This window comes from Engystomops pustulosus, chromosome 4, assembly GCF_040894005.1.
Source record: "Engystomops pustulosus chromosome 4, aEngPut4.maternal, whole genome shotgun sequence".
Classification (NCBI taxonomy): Eukaryota; Metazoa; Chordata; class Amphibia; order Anura; family Leptodactylidae; genus Engystomops; species Engystomops pustulosus.
In genome coordinates, this window is record NC_092414.1 from 107,339,683 (window position 1) to 107,359,703 (window position 20,021).

At 42.8% G+C, this 20,021-nt stretch overlaps 1 long non-coding RNA gene across 1 annotated transcript in view; it reads right to left on the minus strand.

Moving 5' to 3' along the window:
* Nucleotides 1–202: 202 nt before the first annotated feature.
* LOC140129063 (uncharacterized) overlaps nt 203–20,021 on the minus strand; it is a 46,703-nt gene continuing 26,884 nt past the window's right edge. The window contains exon 3 of the long non-coding RNA XR_011855285.1: nt 203–317. This is a non-coding gene — a long non-coding RNA (uncharacterized lncRNA). The remainder of the gene's footprint in view (nt 318–20,021) is intronic.

Genomic DNA, 20,021 nt, shown 5'->3' on the forward strand with positions numbered 1-20,021 from the left:
GCTACCTAGAAATATTCCCCATTTCATAGTTCACAGTGGCTGAATTGTGCTTAGCACTAACTTACCAATAAGAATAACTAACTATAACCCTTAACATCCTCTTCTCTTCAGCACATAAGACTAGGCACTGACATTATAAAAATAGTCTAGATAGTCAGTAATTACAGTTATAAGACTCAGAAGTGGGATTCAGTACCTCACATGTCACACGTCTTCTCCTTTGGGTACTGAACTCCAGGACGACTTCTCCCTTTATTTTCTTATCACTGGAGAATTTTCCATCAGATATCTACATCTCTGTGAGGCACATCTCCACACTGTGCAACAAAAAATATCACCGTCACTACAGCATAATGTCACCTGAATAACAATGCCCCACACTGTGCTAGTACTACTCCTATCCTGTATATATGGGGACAGCACAGTACTACTACTCCTATCCTGTATATATAGACACAGCACAGTACTACTACTCCTTTCCTCTATATATGGGCATAGCTAAGTACCACTACTATCCTGTATATATGGCACAGCACAGTACTACTACTCCTACCCTGTATACATGGACACAGCACACTACTACTCCTATCATGTGTATATGGGCAGAGCACGGTACTACTCTATCCTGTATATATAGACATAGCACACTACTTCTACTCCTATCCTGTATATATGGGCACAGCACTGTACTACTACTCCTTTCCAGTATTTATGGACACAGCACAGTACTACTACTCCTTTCCAGTATATATGAGCACAGCACAGTACTACTACTCCTATCCTGTACAGTATATATGGGCACAGCACAGTACTACTACTCCTATCCTGTATATATAGGCACAGCACAGTACTACTACTCCTTTCCTGTATATATAGACACCGTACTACTACACCTATCCTGTATATATGGACACAGTACTACTACTCCTTGCCTGTATATATGGGCACAGCACAGCACTACTACTCCTACCCTGTATATATGGGCACAGCACTACTACTCCTACCCTGTATATATGGACACAGCACACTATTACTACACTTATTCTGTATGTCTGGGCACAGCACTACTACTCCTATCCTGCATATCCCCCTCCCCCCCCCTTATTACATATAGTCTTCTAGTGCCCATTAATTATATATATTCCTGCAACCACTCCCATTATTATATATAACATTCTAGGGGCCCCTTTAATATATGTATATATTCCTGCAATTAGTGAAAATAACAAAACTCAGTTACCTTTAGCAGCGCTCCCGCGTCCTCTTCTTCTCTTCTCCCCGCTACAGCGCGACCGACAGGAACAAGAGGCACGGCAGCGTGAGTATATCATGACGCTGCCGCGCATCAGGGGTCACAGTGCGGCGCGTGCCGGCAAAAAAAACGTCCGCGTCGCACGCACAATGCGCGTCAAAGCGCCGTGCACAACATTAAAGACGGTACTCGAGTGGCCACTTACGGCCGCATCGAGTACCGGTACTGTCACGCACTGGCAGGGGCCTCAGGTGGGGATGGAGGCCCCTGCCGTAGCGGACGTACCGGGGGCCCACTATGGGCCAATCCGACCCAGCAGGCAGGTGCCTCGGATGGGTATGGGGGCCCCTGCCGTAGTGGCGGTAACGAGGTCCCACCGGAGGATCCACCGGCCCTCCGGTGGGCCAGTCCGACCCTGCCAGCAATACTGGTTTTTACTTCACCGAGGCCAGGCACCACGGTGACACGTATCTACCATCCACCACAACACCTTGTGCCTTTCTACATACATATAATAGTCAAGTGGGTGTTATATGTGGGATCCAGTGGGCAGTTATGTAGTGAGTGTTACTTGCTGTTATCCAGGTGACATTATACTGCTGTGGTATTTTTTGGTATAAATGCGGAGAACATAGTTTGTTCTGTTTTATTGTTTATTTAGTAAAAGCTATATTTTATGTACTCACTTCTTTCCCATCTTCTCCCCCCTTCCCTAATAATTATCATTGCAATGGTCGTTTATACCAGCGAATATTTCAATAGCCAGGGGACTATATTTTACGAAATTCATACCACTTGAAATTTTGTCTCTCGGAGCAAAAAGGTTAAATCAGCCCTGGGTAGAAGAACATGCTCAATTTTTCTCTGACCTGAAAGATACATTAAAAATACAGGCAGTCCCCGGGTTACATACAAGATAGGGTCTGTAGTTTGTTCTTAAGTTGAATTTGTATGTAAGTCGGAAATGTATATTTTATCATTGTAATCCCAGCCAGAACTTTTTTGGTCTCTGTGACAATTGGATTTTAAAAATGTTGGGTTGTTATAAGAATCAAGATTAACAATAAAGCTTCATTACAGACATCTGTTATAACTGATATAGCTGATTATTGTAGCCTAAGGCTAAAGTACAGTAAATTACCAACATCCAGAGGTCCGTTTGTAACTAGGGGTCGTATGTAAGTCGAGTGTTCTTAAGTAGGGGACCACCTGTACAGCTCATGAAGAGGGGCATAATGATCGGTGTGCAGTGCTGGGTGGGTCCACATCAGCCTGAGGTAAGTGCGGGCTCTCTTCAGCACTTCAGGAGTAAATGATGCTGGCGTCAGTGGTGTCATCACCACCTCAAAAAGGACTTCATCTTACAGAGGCCACCAGCAGAGCTCTCTGCTGGCAGTCTCTCTATGACCCAGGTGTCCATGATGACAGCACCATGCTTGCCTGCGTGTACCTATGGAAGAGAGGGCAGTAGAGGCAGAAGAGGAGCAGCATGACCAGAAGAGGAAGCAGCTAGCCAAGTTTTGATTTTATTATTTTTTAATAATAATGTGTGTGTGTTATAGGCTCCCCAAAATGAATTATCTATACAGTGTATACATCCCGCAAATAATAAGCTGTCATATGTTCGCATTACCAAAAATAAGAAAAATTTTATAGCCTGTACAATTTGGCAATACAAAATGGTCATCAAACTTTGCAGATAATTTAATCATTTAATCCATTGTCAAAATGTAATTTTGGCCCAAATGAATGTATATTCCAAAAATGTTTTCTAAATCTCACTTCCATTTTGTTTGAAACCCTGTTAAACACTTAAAGGGTTATAACAGACTTTGTAAAAGTTGTTTTACATACGTAGAGATATGTAGTTTCTATAGTGGGGTCAATATTAGGGTTTTAATATTGTTTTGGTTTGTCAAATTTCTCCCTCAAACATGAGTCATGGCAATTTTCATGAATATGTGAAAAATTGCACTTAAAGTTCTAATTATAGTAGCATCCTAGAAAAATGAGAGTACATAAACATAAAGCAGATATTCTGGAAATGTTAACAATCAAGCTATTTGGTTGGTCTGACTATTCATCTTAAAAGCAAAACATTTCAGACTTTGAAAATGAAGAATTTTTCTGGATTATTACCAATTTTTTTTTTCAGAATGAAATGCAAAACTTATCACTTAACTTTTTCAACTAACATGCTTTACAATGTGTCACAAGAAAACTATTTTAAAAACACTTGGATATGTTAAAGTGTTCCCAAGTTATAAGAGGGACAGTGTCTGGCTCCAGGAGTAGGGGACATACCAGACCAACGCCAGAGGATGACGTAAGCCAACTCCTAGGACTGGAGTCTAAGTGGTACCAGGTTTTCACTAGAGTTGAACAGAATCATAGTCAGTGACAGGCAGGAGGTCAGGACAGGCAGCACAGGATCAGAATCGTGAACGTAGCACTAGCTCAGGGCAGGCAGCAAAGGAACGTAGTCAGGAACAGAACCAGGGTCACAACAGGAATTCACCAAATAATCACTAAACATAGGGAGAAGGTTTTCACTAAGGCATGAGGCATAAAGATCTGGCAGCGGACACTGGAAGGGGCTGGAATAAAACAGAATGGGCAGCTGGCCAGTGGCAAATAGCGGCATACTGCTGTAGCCAGCGCTGGATCAAGTGAGGTGAGTGAGCCATTGGGGGTCCTGGTGAGCACAGAGGAGCACCGGTGGCAGTAACACCCATGACAGCACCCCCCTTTGGCCTTCCATTCTTCTTTATCTGGAGGAACCTTTGCAGAAGGTCAAGGTCCAGGATATTGTCCTCGGGCTCTCCAGATCTCTCCTCAGGCCCAAACCCCTTCCAGTCAACCAAGAAGAACCGCTTACTTCTCACCGAGTTCGGGATGCGCATGGTCGGAGGAAGGCACAGCTTATAATAAAAAATAATAATAAACAATTTTATTATCCTCCAACGGACACATTTTAAAAACATTACAAAACTACTACGGCCATACAACATACATTGAATAAAAACTACTAAAATATACACAATAAGAAACAAACTCAAAGTTTACTGATCTAAGAGATCTAAGAGACCCGGAAATTTTTCACCACTCAAAGCTATCTTCGGCCCCTTATTCGTATTGAACAGATGGATAGAACTTGGCACGAATGATTTTTTATATCTGTCAGTCCTGCACCTGATTTCTTTTAGTCTGCCGCTAAAACTGCTTCATTGCCCTTCAAGTAGGCTAAATGAAGGATGTGAAGGATCTGACAATATTCTAGCCAGTTTTTTGAGCACGCAACGACGCAGCCTGGCCTCCCAGTGCTCCATTTTCACACCAATGATGCTCGCTATTTTAAGGATCTTCCTGCATTTGCATTGGTCCTGGGCAGACAGACACGGGCCCCATGCACAAGCCCCATACATAAGAGTACTAAGTACCACAGACTCGAAAAAAGGGATCAAAAGATGGGTGTTCACCCAACACAGGATTGATGCGCCTCAGCACCTCGAAAGGACCCAGGAAGAGTAGAGCAAGTTTGTAGCCAGAGACCTTTAGCCGGACATACCCAAGAGATAACAAGACTTGGCCACCTGGAGATAAAAAAGGAGGAGGCCTGCGTTTCTTGTCGGCCTGGACCTTGGTTCGAGCAATAGCCTGTAGCAAGGAAAGACGAGTCTGCTCCCAAATGGACTTCAGATCCTGAACCAATTCAGGAGGGTGTTGGTGCAGTCCATAATTGATGAAGACTAGAGCAGAGTCGGCAGATGCTGAGTCCAGAAAACTCCGTCCATGGCAACAGAGTGGACGAGTCATCCTGACGGACAGAAACAAAATGGCAGAGATAGCAGCCCAGAGTCTGGTTAACTCTTTCCACTTGTCCATTAGACTGCGGCAGAAAAAGTCCACTTTCTCCTGTAGCTGGCTGCACAGAAATCGCCAGAACATAGAAACAAACTGAAACCCCCAGCCAGAAACAATGTCTAGAGGAATTCCATGAAGCCAGAAGACGTGAAGGAAGAACAACCTGGCAAGACATGGAACAGACGGCAGACATGGCAAAGGAATAAAATGAAACTGAGATTGCTGAAAAAACAGTCAGTAACCACCCAGATGACGGTTTTACCAGAGGAAGGTGGAAGATCTGTAATAAATTCCATAGCCACGTGAGTCCACAGGCAGCTGGGTATCAGCAACGGCTGAAGAAGACCAGCAGGTTTGAGACGAAATGACTTATTTTGGGGACAGGAAGCACAGGAACCCACAAAGTCCCGTACATTATTGACCAGATCTGGCCACCAATAGAAATGGAAAATGAGGGCACCCCACGGTGCCCAGCCACCTGTGAGCAATGTCCACAAGTCAGAATCCTCTTTCGAAGAGCAGGTCGGACATAGGCCTTTCCAGGAGGTAGCTGCCGAAGGTCCACAGGAGCGCCAAAACCAGTCGCTCAGCAGGAATGAAATGCCGAGGAGCTGGTTCATCCCCAATGACATCCGAGGCGAGAGAGAGCATCAGCCTTGATGTTCTTTTCAGCCGGACGAAGGTGGATAAGGAAATTGAAATGGAAAAAAAAGAATGATCAGCAAGCTTGTCGCGGATTGAGTCGCTGAGCATTCTGGAGATAGAAGAGGTTCTTGTGATCTGTGTAAATGCAGACTGGAAAATGAGCTTCCTCCAGGAGATAGTGCCACTCTTCTAAGGCAGTTTTTATCGCGAATAGTTTTAGTTTCCCTATGGAGTAATTCCTCTCTGTGGAGGAAAAAGTCTTAGAGAAAAAGTGAGAGTTCGACTTTTAGGCCCTTGCTGGGTGAGCACCGCCCCAGCTCCTACTGAGGAGGCATCTCTTCATCATGTTGTGTGAGAACTGGGGCTGAGGTTAAAGCAGACTTTTTTAGGGATTTAGACTTTTTTAGTATTTCCTCTGTCATTCCCCCTGCCAACTGCAGCGCTATCGCATGGTGTTGGGGGTTTGTCATTGCAGTTGGAGGTCCAAGACAGGGTAGTAAAATGCTGACAGATACAATATATTGCAGTACAGAACTAGTAAACTACTAAAAGGGATCAAGTATCTCTAGTGTAAGTCCCCTAGTAGGACAGTAAAAAAAAGTTAACGATAAATAAAAATAAAACCTCAAAAATCACTCATTTCCCTATATATAATTATATTTTTTGCTAAAAAATACAATAAGCCCCTGCACAAACTTGGTATTGTCGCGTCCGTAGAGACCTTGACCAAGCACATGATGCATTATTATACCCGTATTGTGAAGGGTATTAAAAATATAAATTTAAAAATCTATTAAATATTGCAATTTAAGTGCTTCCTACTCTTAAAAATATGTAATAGAAAGCGATCAAAAAGTCAGAAGTATAGTATATAAAAGGACCAATTTGACATGCTTTGTGCAGCGCTGCATAATCTGTGTGCGCTATATAAATATAGAATTATTATTATTTATTATTATTTACCATTTAACAGTTAACTTTTCCCTAATAAACAAGCCATGGTTATGTGATGTCACACAGGTGCCTGGCTTGTTAGCATCACACAGCTTTGATTACACAGTGTTAAAACAAAACATGGACCTGTAAGGAGTTGGGTGACTACAAAAGCAGCTTATGGATGTCACTGCAGCGTGGCTGGGGAGATGCAGAGGAGGAAACAAATCTCACTGAGGGCAGCTTGTCCATGCCTCAGGGCAACATGGGTGTGCTGTCAGTGTGTGTGTTTAGCGCCACCGGTGCTGTCATCACTGATTAGAGGATTCTTCTCACTACAACCAGCATGGAAATCCTAATATTTATTAAAATAAACAAAGCATGGATCCCACACAACTTGGTTTTTCCAGTGTCTGAATAAGTTCCACATTCCTAGAAAATTAATTTCAAATTTTTCAATTCCACATTAACCCCTTAGTGACCTCTCATACGGGTTTCTACGTCGGTCACTAAGGGGCCTTAGACACGGCCCCGGCAGACTTATGACGGGTTCGATCTGGCTGTTACCGCGTTAGATCCCAATCGTTAGATTACGATGCGATCGTGGGGTGCCATCCTCTTAGCTGTATAGGCTTCATTAGGTCCCCGGGTCTGCCATTGGCACATGCCTGCTAGGTCCAGCCATGGGCTGCCTGTCAGATGCATAGGCTGACACTTCTAATTCACTGCAACATATTGTTATGCAGATGGAAGACCCAGGGACCTTCATTAGGTCACCGGCTGCACACCTGAGAAGACTTACATTATGTAAGTGTATAAATGTATATATCAGTGCTTAACCCCTTACTGCCGAAGCCACTTTAACCTTCCTGACACTGCCCATTTTCTCAAATCTGCTCTATTTTAAAATTGTTTTCTCAAGACTCTTTGTATTTGCTTTGAACATTAAAAATGAAAAATACTGCTATGGAGGGACCTGCTCAGATTTCAGGTCACTTTGAGAGGCCTAAATAATAGTTAAACTCCATAAATTGCTACATTATACAAACTACACCCTTCAACATATGTGAAACAATGTTTATGAAGTTTGTTGTTAACCCTTTTAATGTTTTACATGGGTTAAAACAAAATCGTGTGCAATTTTAATATTTCATTTTTTTTTGGCTAAGTGAATGTGTTTTTCAAAAAAATGTGTTCTCAGTGGATAAAATACCAAAATGCTCTGCAAAGTTTGATAACCAATCTCTCCCGAGTATAACAATATCCCATATGTGGTGGTAACCTGCTGTATGGGCACACGCCAGGGTATTAAAGGGGAGCTGCGCCATTCAGAGCTAATTTGCATTGATACTTATTGGCTATACAATCTTTATTTTATTGGCAATTTGTACAAATAAGGGCTTATTTGCTGCAACATGAGATGCACATTACAAATACTTCATTTTAGTGGGTCATTAGCTTATTGACAAGATTTTATTAACTCTTGAGTGCATTGAGGAAAAGAAAATTGACAATTTTGGCATCCTTTCTTTTTGTATGTTTTTTGGGGCCATACACCATACCATAAAAATAACATATTATCTTTATTCTATAGATCACTACAATTACGGTGATAACTCATTTATATAGTTTTTTATATATTTTTAGAATTTTACTGAAGAAAAACTAATAGAGAAAATCTCATTTACTTTTTATACTTGCATATAAGCTGAGTTTTTCAGCACAAAACATGTGCTGAAAAGCCTCACCTCGGCTTATACTCGAGTCAAGAAAACAGTGTACTTAGCTTCCGACCCCCCCCCCCCCCCGGCAGGTCCTCATCCATATAGTGATGCTCTGGCATCGGCTCTGTGTCCCCACGCTGTCCGTCACAGGGATTGTGACATCAGCTGCTCGCTTTATATTGGGGCAGGGGCTGCAGGCTATATACTGGGGGTAAGGGGCTTCAGGCTATATACTATAGGGGCTGGCAGGCAATACACTACAGGGGCTGGCAGGCTTTTTACTACAGGGGCTGGCTATATACTGGGGAGGTTGTGACCAATGCATTTCTCACCCTCGGCTTATACTCGAGTCAATAGGCTTTTATAGTTTTTTGTGTTAAAATCGGGGGTCTCGGATTATACTCGGGCTTATATTCGAGTATATTTGCTGCGCATGCCAGGAGGCAGGACCCGGCTCCCGAGGAAGATCACACATCCCCAAGGGAACTGGCAGACCTGGGGATGCCATCGGAGCAGGGGACCCCACTGGTAAGCGCCGCGGGGGGCGGGGGTCCAAATCAATAAGCATGCACCTTTCATGCCTGGAATCTCCAATTTGCTAGTGGCGTGTGTCGGCTGTAATATACAGCTGACACCCGGAGCTTCTGGCACCAGCTCTCTTCAGCAGCTGGTGTCAAAAGTGGGACGTAGTACTACTTCACAATGCGGCAAGTCCCTGAAAACCATGACATAGTACTACATCCAATGTCAGAAACGGGTTAAAAGTGTGTGCATGAATGTATAAATGGGTGTATGTGTGTAGAATAGTAGAGATGCTGTATGCTGAATATCAGTATGATGTACAATGAGTGTACTTATTAAAGTAAATCCAATGTTGGATCCATGTGTTCACCTTTAGATATTTTCCTAAATCGTTGTAACCTGTATAAGTACTGTAGAATACAGGTGAATGCAAAATAATGATTTTTATTTCACCATAAGTAATGTAAATGCTTCTGAGGTGAAGGTTAACATAATCAGTCTGTGGACTTAAGAGAAAGTCTAGCAGACTGAAAAATCTGAAAGTGAAATGGTAATGTTTTGTGAACATGAAAAATTTGTGAAAAGTAATAATCAAATGGTAACATTGCATTTAAAGGGAACCTTTCACCAGAGGGCCTTTTTAGCAGAGGACAGTTAGCAGGAGGAGGGAGGACAGATTATTGAGTTGAGCAAGAAGGAGCATTTACCTCAGGAGAAGAGGATTTGCCAACACACCCCTGGGACTTGCATATAACAGCTTGCAGGGAGTCAAGTAAAGTTTAATTTAGTTTATTTAATTTATTTATAAAAAAACATAGAAATCAGAGCTTTTTTAAAAACATATTTGGATTACACATTACTGTAACAGTAGGAACCAATCCCCTGCTAATAAAAAGGTTCTCTGGCGACAATTTCCCTTTAATTGAATTTTATGGTAGTAATTGTACAATGGGCTTTTAGTCCAAAGGTCATATGTTTGAAGATCCTATACAGTACTTATCATTGACCCCTACAGGGTCATTGACACTGCAACCATTATGTTATGACATTAGTTATGCTCTTCCGTTTTCAAATAATTATCAGTAAAGGCAATATAACTTACAAGATTATGAATTTATCAGTTTAAGGGATAGTTAGATCACACCATTCACATCAATATAGAATTATAAAAATGTTCTTCTATGTAATGCTGTTTAATAAATGGTTTGCTTTCATTTTGTATTTTTTCACTTAATTTAAGAATGTCCAGCTAAATGTGTCCAGTGAGGGTGTTTACACATGCTGAGTAACTTACCTCTGTAATTACATAGATAAACCAGTAAGAACCAGCAAACTGAACACAGTGGCCCATATATATTATTGTGTCCGCGTCAGTATTTTTTATAAAAGTTTGCATGATAAAAAAGTTGGAAACCAGGGGCAACTGAAATTGTGTACACCAGAACTGATAGAGACAGATTGGACTTATATCTGTGAAATGCTGTATTTTTGTTAGTAACAGTGAATTAGAGAATGTGTTATTTTGTTATCCTGGGTATATTTTAAAAATGTTTCTTTGTGGAAATACCCCTTTAAGGCAAATAACATTAACCACTTCCTGCCTTTTTTGTTTTTGCTTTTCCATACTTTGTTCCTTCTTTAAATTTTATAAATTTTGTATGTTTCTGTATACAGAGCTTTATAAGGACTTTTTTCTGTGTAAAAAATTGTACTTCCTATTGACAGTATTTAATTTTCCAAATCATGCTTTAGCACCATCTGTTTGTGGGACCAGTTTTAACGGCATTCACTGTACAATCCAAATGACATCTCCCCTTCACTCTATGGGAAGGTGCGATTATGGGGATACCAAAAAATGAAAACCCTATGTTTGAAAAAAATGTCTTAATTTTGCCATATTCTGATGAATACCTTCATATTGATACATCATACATACTTTTGGAATGTGGCGATACCTAAAATGTTTATGATTTTTGTTTATTTTTATATTTGGCCTAGGGAAAGGGTTGTGACTTGAACTTTTAGGGTTTTTTAATTATTTTTTTTAACATTAGGGGGTCTGATCATTCCTACCATTTACAGGCGGTCCCCTACTTAAGAACACTTGACTTACATACGACCCCTAGTTACAAACGGACCTCTGGATATTGGTAATTTATTGTACTTTAGTCCTAGGCTACAATAATCAGCTGTAACAGTTGTCACAAGTGTCTGCAATGAAGCCTTAGTGTTAATCTTGATTCTTATGACAACCCAACCCAAATTTTTAAAATCCAATTGTCACAGAGACCAAAAAAGTTCTGTCAGGGATTACAATGATAAAATATAAAGTTCCGACTTACATACAAATTCAACTTAAGAACAAACCTACAGACCCTATCTTGTATGTAACCCGGGGACTGCCTGTATTACAATACTGCTGCAATGCAGTGTATGCTGGATTTACTGATGGTCTGTTACAATGTGCCATCTGGTCTAGGTCAGAAATTACATAGCCTGGCGTCTCCAACAGACTCCAGATTGTCATGAGCGGATAGTTCCTCCCCAATAACACCACAGGGAGTGGTAAGATGGCGGGCCATGCAATATTCAGCAAACACCCAGCCTCTTTGGAGAGAGCTCAGCCTCTGAGCCATCTCCAAACACCCCTTTTCATACATGACCTACTTTTATGTTAGTTTGCAGAAAGGGGTTAAAGGTTATGTTTCACTATCTCACAGAAGTGTTGATTAACAGTATGTAGAAGCTGCTACACAGATTTAGAAGCACTTTGAATTTTCTTTTTTGCACCCATGGTTACAGAGATATCAGTCCCAGTATCTGACCATTATAATCCTTTCTACTGTCAGAGAAGAGTTGCTGGAGTGGAGGATGGGGCATATTTTGGTAAAATTCTTAGACATTGTCCATTATACAGCAAACACCTATTCTGTATGGGGAGGCCTCACCCCATGGCACACAGCCGTAAATATCTGTTTGTGTGCATAAGGCCTTACTGTGGGTAAATTGTCTCTACACATTATTGAAGCATGGGCCGTGCTTGCCATTTCCCCAGATGGGTTTTCTTACAAAGCTGAATCTTTTGTATTTTCTTTGTTCATCTATGATTGTAGTTACCTAATTTTAAAACCTTTGTACAAGCAAATTTATTTCCACCTGTAATAAAGTGATTTTAATAAGTTTTGCTCTGTCCGTATTTTGTTCACTGACCTTAGCCTAATGCTAGACTTCCTAGGTCACTGTGAATAACAGCTATTAACTTGACTCAACTGTTTGTTAACACTACAGTAGTATGGCAATTTGTGAATTGTCATATTTAGCCTGTAAAGGGCAGATCCCAGGATTTCCACCTTTGTCTTTTTCTATCTCCCTAACAACCTCCTCCCAGGGTGGTGGCTGGCTGTTTTCCCTCTCTGTCTTTCTGTCTTGTTTCAATTTAGAATCCAAGGATAACAACAACTCCATCTAAATAGTTGGGTTATGTTATGATATGATCAGCCAAACAATTATACTCAATGCCATCTATAAACCTGGGCGTCACATGGGTTATTCAGAGTTGCTCAGTTAGATCAGACCCAGTACAGCTCTGATCAGACATTAGCCCTATAGGGGGTCTTTTTCCTCTGTAACTGGAACTCTGAAAGATCCTCCAGTTAAAGGGGTAAACGTCAAAGAAAAAAAATTCTATTTAAAAAAAAAATGTAAAATTTCCCCCTCATGGTGATCATCTAAAGTAAAAAACACAAACATTGGATATCTATAAATAAATATATAAATACACACACAGTAAATCATTCCCAATAATATTGTAAAAAATTACAGCTACACTATAACAGTGCCATTTTTTTTTGCACCATTTTCCCAAGAGTATACATATTGGGGCACATTTACTTAGAAAGTCGGAAAATGCACTAAAATTTCTATCACTGTGTAAAATGCTGGGAGCGTTTCACTAAGATCGTGCGGCAGAAATCATGAATCTGTCGCTTCCACACACTGGCCCGATAGAGTTCACCATCTTTTTTGTGGTGCACCTTTAATAATTTGCAAGTTAAATACAGCGCTCTGCCCGAATCAGTCGGACCGAACGACAGTACGCCCCCTAATTTGTGTCACATGGAACCTAGTACAACTGATCCGCAAAAAGGTGGTGTGCAACACAATAGCAGTGCAGACAGTTATGACCCTTAACCACCATGTACAAATATTCAAAATGTTAAAGAGGGTACTTTTTTATAGTGACTTGACCACTTGAGACATTCCACTTTACGCTCTGGGAATGCTGGGGATGGGGGTAGGTTAAAGGCGAAGATTGCTCTGTGCATAATGAGGAATTGAGTGTCCCTCTATCTTTCGTTAAGAACATTGTTCCTGACCTCTTGCCAGCCCTTAAGAATTCTTTCCCCTATGTCCTCCACCCCAAGTTGTCTGCCCCAACTGTTGAAGGTGAGTTCCTTGCTTCCTAGTTTTTTACGAAGAAAGCGATATAGGATGGAGATTCCCCCGTTTGAATAGGAAATTTCAACATGTGGTCAAAGTCATTGTCTGTCCCTTCCAACGTCATGTCCCTGGTTTTTTCTAGATAAAAATTTTTACCTGCGCAAATTGTATTTTTGATCTCCCCTCAGTTCATATTTTTGTATGGTTTCCTGTTTCACCATCCATCTGTGTTCCTGCATATGTAGTAGCTCCTTCACTGTATGCACTCCCTTTTCCCTCCATTCTACAAAAAGTCTACTTTGGCGACCTTGGGGAAACCCAGAATGGTTCCACAATGGCAGGTATTTAGAAACCCTCCACGGGAGATGAAAGGCCTTTCTGATCGCCTTCCAAGACGCTAAGGTGTCCATGAGGATAACTAGGGATTTGATCCCGGGTGGTAATGAGCCTATCGGGGCATGCAGCAAGGTACGGAGGTCCCAGGGGGCGCAACAGTCTGATTCTAACTTTGTGTCCGAATAATAGCTACTGTCTTTCAGCCAATCTAGTATATGCCGCATCATGCAGGCCAAGTTGTAACATCTTATGTCCGGCAAGTTCATTCCTCCCTGTTCCTTAGTCATGGTGAGTTTTGCAAACCCAATCCGCGGTCTTTTGCCCCGCCATAGAAAATGAGAAATCTCCTTATTTAGGCTAAGGACGTCCTTATGTTTTAGTAACAGCGGATGACCAGATGATTCCTCCCCAATAGTGACAGAGGCCACGTCTGCCACTGCCGCAGTTCCTGTGTTATCTTACTGAAAAGGGGGGAGTAGTTTAGGTGGTACAAGGAGTCCGGGGTTTTGCCTATCTTTATTCCTAGGTAGGTGATCCAAGAGGCTGCTACCGGGATTCCCCCAATGTCAGACTCTCATGTGCCCTGCTGGTTTGTTCCCCCCAAAAAGAGGATCTCACATTTTTCCCTATTTATACGGTAATCTGAGAATTCCCCAAAGTCAGAGAACACCTGTAGAAGCTCTGGAAGTTGTGCTCGCGGGTTCGCCATAAACAGTATAATGTCATCTGCGAACAATGCTGCCCTTAGTGATAAATCGCCCACCTCTATTCCTTCAAAAAGTTGGGTTCCAGTCAGTAACCTCGCCATAGGTTCCAGAGCGATGTTAAAAAGAAGCGGCAAAAGGGTGCAGCCCTGACGCGACCCCTTCTGTAGTGGAAAGGGCTTAGATAGGAAGCCTGGGGTGTGTATCCTAGCCCACACATTTTGATAAAGCACCCCCAGATACTTTCGAAAGGACCCCTCAAAGCCCATAGCATCAAGCACCTGCCCTAGCCACTTCCAGCAGACGTTATCAAACGCCTTTTCTGCGTCCAGAGTGACCAGGGCAGGCGCCAGCCTTCCCGGGGGTAATCTAGAGCTCATGTCCAACTAACGCCACCAGAATCCTGCATACATTAGTGACCGATGAGCATCCCTGGGTAAAGCCTACCTGGTTTGTCGTTATTAGTGAGGGCAGTATCGCGGCCAACCTATTTGCAAAAATTTTTGATGCTAGTTTTAAATCAACATTTATCGATGATATTGGTCGGTATGAGGCCGGGTCTTCAGGACTTTTCCCCTCCTTTGGTATTAGTTTGATGTACGCCGTGTTAAGGTGTCTTGAGAGGGGTGTTCCCTGTTCCAATTTGGTAAATAAGCTGGCAAGTACCGGAGTCACTTGCTCTTGCATGACCTTATAAAATTCACCCGGGTAGCCGTCCGGACCGACGTTTTACCATTCGGTAAGTTTTTGATTGTGTTTTTGATTGATCTCCTCCGCGGAAATAGGGGCGTTTAGTACTAGCAGCTGGTCTGGAGTTATTTTGGGCAGTTCTACTTGCTATAGAAATTGTATCCCACTCGCCTCTTCCCCCGGTGAGTCGGTGTAGAGATCTGCATAAAATTCCCCCAATGAAGAGGTGATCTTCCCTGGGTCAGTGTGTATACAACCCCTACTGCCTTTGAGCTTCAGAATATGGGACCTCGGTGTCCTGCCTTTCGCCAAGTTTGCCAGCAACTTCCCTGATTTGTCCCCGAACTTGTGCAAGTCCAGCTGTAGCTGGGATCTGACAAAGCTTTCCTTTCTTTCTGCCCATATCATGTATTCCTTCTGCACTCGTAACCATGTTTCTTTAGTCTCCCAAGAAGGTTGTGTAGGCTTTACGTACCGCCTCACTGTTTTTTTTAAACTGTTCTGTGGTCTTTTTTTTCAACCCCTTGACATAATCCATTATACGGCCCCTCAAATACATTTTGCCCGCCTCCCAGTACAGTGAGGAATCTGTCGCATGAACTCCATTTCCCTCTATGAACTCGAGCCACCAACCCTTCATCAGGACTACAAAGGCCTCATCATGAGCGAGAAACGTTGGAAACCGCCATAGATAATCAGTGCCCTATCTGAACCAGAGAGTGATCCGAGATCACCATATCCTCTATCTAGGTCACTTGAACTCTTCTCAGTAGGCTGTCGGAAATAAATACATAATCTATTCTAGACCATGTGTTGTGCGGATGTGAATAGTGAGTGTATTCCCATTCCTGAGGATGGTGTAATCTCCAAATATCCTCGAGTGCTACTGCTTTTTGAAATTCAGAGAGCAGGGTCGCCCTGCTCATATCCCCCCTCCTCGGCCTATCCCCTCTGTCCCTGTCTTCCTGTGAGTTCATTACGTCATTGAAGTCTCCCCCCCACTATTTTCCAGGAGGTGAGGTCAGCATTTAATGAGTCTCTCAGTGTATGAAAAAAAGAGTTTTGATCTGTGTTCGGGGCATAGACACTAGTTATGCTTAGGACTTCTGTGGCCAACTGGATTTGCACTGTTACCATTCTCCCCTCCCCATCGCTTGTCACCCTCACCAGCTTATGCGCCAGGGACTTATTAATCAGAATGAGGACTCCCGCCTTCCTGTCTACTGAAGGGGATCCGTACACTTCCCCCACCCAAAGTTTACACATTCTAGAAAAATCTTCTGTCCCCAAATGTAACAGAGCGATATCTACTTCAACACTTTAAGATGACGAAGGACCATAATCCTTTTCTGCGGGGCCCACAGCCCCTTCACATTCCACGACACCACCCTCATATTGAATAAGATACTGTTGCTGTGTTCTACCTACTTTCTAGGGGTGAAGTACACCTCTTTTGAGCCCTATTGGCTGCAACCCTTACCAAAGAGAACACTATCTTCTCCTCTGCGTATTTTACCGTGTATGGAACAACTTTTTTTTAAAAAACAATATTAACAATACAAAGGACACAATGCCCGCTCCAAATTAACCCTTCACCCTAGCTTAGTTCCTTCGACTATGCTTTCAAGCCAATGACTTCCTTTTTTTCTGACGTCTTGCATAGTTCCCTCCCTCCGCCTGTGGTACATTTTACTAGATTAGCTGCGCCATATCCCCTCTACCCTGCTTCCTTCAGGATTGCCGCTCTTACTGTTCCTTATCCCACTAATTCTTCGCATCTTGCAGACCCCCCTCCCCTTTTTTTGTGGGGATTTTATGTATTTTTTTTTTTGGGTACCCCTCCCCCTTCCCCTCCCTTCTCCCTCCCACCTTGATGCGATATCTACACCCCCTCTCTCGTATTGTTGCATTCTAAGGCCCCTATTCTTCATTTCCACGAAGTGCCTTTCCAGGTTACAAACCCCTGATACCTGCTGTTAGTCCTCAATGGTCTCTTCTGGTGCGATCCCTTTTCGGGGTCCCATGTTCTCTGTCTTGAAGGGGAGCCCCAGTCCTGTCTTGATGTTCGCTGGGGAGCTTCTTCATTTTCTCCTCCCGAACTGCCCTCTCGCGATGGTCTCATGTAGCTGGAGAAATCTTCGTTGGGCATCTGTTCTACAAAGGCAGCCGCCGTCTGTGGGTCCATGAACTCATGCTGGGCCCCGTCTCTTGTTCTGAAGCGAAGAATCGCCGGGTAGGCAAGTTGGAAGCGTGAATTATGTGTCGCTAGCATTGAGCAGACAGGGCTGAACTGCTTGCGTCTCCTGGTAACTTCAATAGAAAAGTCCTGAAAAAGCAGCACCTTAGAGCACTTTATATAAAGCGGGAAGCGCAAATTCCTATAGGCCTGGAGCATGTCCTAATATGGTTCAGGTATTTGGCTATCACCTGCCGCTACCTTCCTTCTGGCTGTGTCCCGCTCTGGGCCTTTGGTGGTGGTGCCACCCGATGGGCCCGTTCCACTATGCGCTGTACCCCCAGTTTTAGGGCTCGTGGCATATCCTCCTCGTATATTTCATATAGCTTGGCCGCTGGGATGGTTTCCCGGAGGCCTACCAGTCTCGGGTTACTGCGTCAAGACCTATTCTCGAGGTCTTCAATCCATTCATACAGCATGTGCAGGTGCTGATCCGTGCTTTGTTGTCTCTCTGACATCTCTGATGCCGTCTGCTGAATATCTATTAATTTCTCTTCCACCTCCCCTATGCGTATCTCTTGTTTCCCCACCTGATCTTTCACTTCTGCTACTGTGGACTGTATGGCAGAAGTCAGGGTATTTATCAAGTCTTGCGCCAAGCATTTACTCACTTCGCTCGCCAATAGCTGATAGTTTATATCTCTTAGGGCCCCTTCATTCTTTTCTGCTATTTTGCTACTATTACAATCTCCTATTGATGTGGGCTGTTGCGCGTCTTGTACCTGGAATTCTAGCACCCGGGTCTTTTGGCGCGTGACTGGGTTCCTTCGGTGCCAACTTGGGTGCAGGACTGTCTGTTATGCCCAGGGTTTGAGGGGGCTTCTGGCCGCTACGGAGCAGGTAATGCTCCATACACCGTCGGGCTTAGTGGCGCTGTGTCTGTACCTCCGTTCGAGGTGTGCAACGGTCCTAGTGTTGCGGGCGGGAGCTGCCGTGCGGCGGAGGCGTTCGGAAGCTGCGAACTACGCTGTTGCTTCCATCAGTGCCGGGACTGGAAGTCCCTTGGGCACATTTTTGTAAAAGGATTTTATGAAAAATCTACATTTTTGCAAAGTTTTTCAAAACATTGTGAAATGTTATAATGTTACTGATTTATTGTTCAGAATATTATGGACTCAGCCATACCAAATATGTGTTTTTTTTCTTGATTTTCTTGTGTAATTTTTTAACTTTACAGGCAGTCCCCGGGTTACATACAAGATAGGGTCTGTAGGTTTGCTTTTAAGCTGAATTTGTATGTAAGTCGGAACTGTATATTTTATCATTGTAATCCCAGCCAGAACTTTTTTGGTCTCTGTGACAATTGGATTTTAAAAATGTTGGGTTTTCAGTATTAAGAATAAAGCTTCATTACAGACACCTGTTATAACTGTTACAGCTGATAATTGTAGCCTAGGACTAAAGTACAATAAATTACCAATATCCGGTGGTCCGTTTGTAACTAGCAGTCATATGTAAGTCGAGTGTTCTTAAGTAGGGGACCGCCTATATCAGATGTGTATAGGGAATCTTTGTGTTTAGGGGACTTTGACTTTATTTACTTCATTATTTTTATTACAAAAACTTTGTTGAGTTTTTACATTTTTTTACAGATTGGCTTGAACAAGCAATACTTGTTCTAGCACTTCTTTACCTAACACAGTGTAATTCATATGTATTACACTGTGTTATGTAGCACACTGAGCATGCTGCGCATGCTAGGAGGCAGGACCCGGCTCCCGGAGAAGATCAAGCATCCCCGGGGGAGCTGGCAGACCCGGGGCTGCCATCGGAGCCAAATCACTACGCATGCCCCTTTCATGCCTGGAATCTCCAATCATGGGTGCTAGTGGCGGGTGTCAGCTGACACCCGGAGCTTCTGGCACCAGCTCTCTTCAGCAGCTGGTGTCAAAAGTCGGACGTAGTACTACGTCACAATGCGGCAAGTCCTTGCCGCCCATGACGTAGTACTACGTCCAATGTGAGAAATGGGTTAAAAGTGCAAGCATGAATGTATAAATGGGTGTATGTGTGTAAGAGTGCATAGATGTGTAAGCACACAAATAGGTATATTTTATAAGGAGGTAGGGGGGCCCATTTAGAAGTCTGCTGTGTGGCCCTGCCTCTCCAAGTTACGCCACAAGTCCACAGCTACATGTACATATTATAACAAAACCTACACATATAACCATAAGAATAGAATAGTAGATATGCTTTATGCTGAATATCAGTATGATGTACAGTGAGTGTACTTAATAAAGTATATCCAATGTTGGATCCATGTGTTCAGCATTATACAGGTTACAAAGATTTAGGAAACTATCTAAGTACTGTAGAATACAGTTGAATGCAAAATAATGATTTTTATTTCACCATAACTAATGTTAATGCTTCTGAGGTGAAGGTTGATTTAATCTGTTGATTAAAGAGAAAGTCTAGCAGACTGAAAAATCTGAAACTGAAATGATAATGTTTTGTGAACATGATAAATTTGTCAAAAGTAATAATCAAATGGTTACATTGCATTTAAAGGGAACCTTTCACCAGAGGGCCTTTTTAGCACGGGACAGTTAGCAGTAGGAGGGAGGACAGAGGATTGAGTTGAGCGAGAAGGAGCATTTACCTCAGGAGAAGAGCCCACACACCCCTGGGACTTGCTTAAAACAGCTTGCAGGGAGCCATGTAAAGTTTAATTT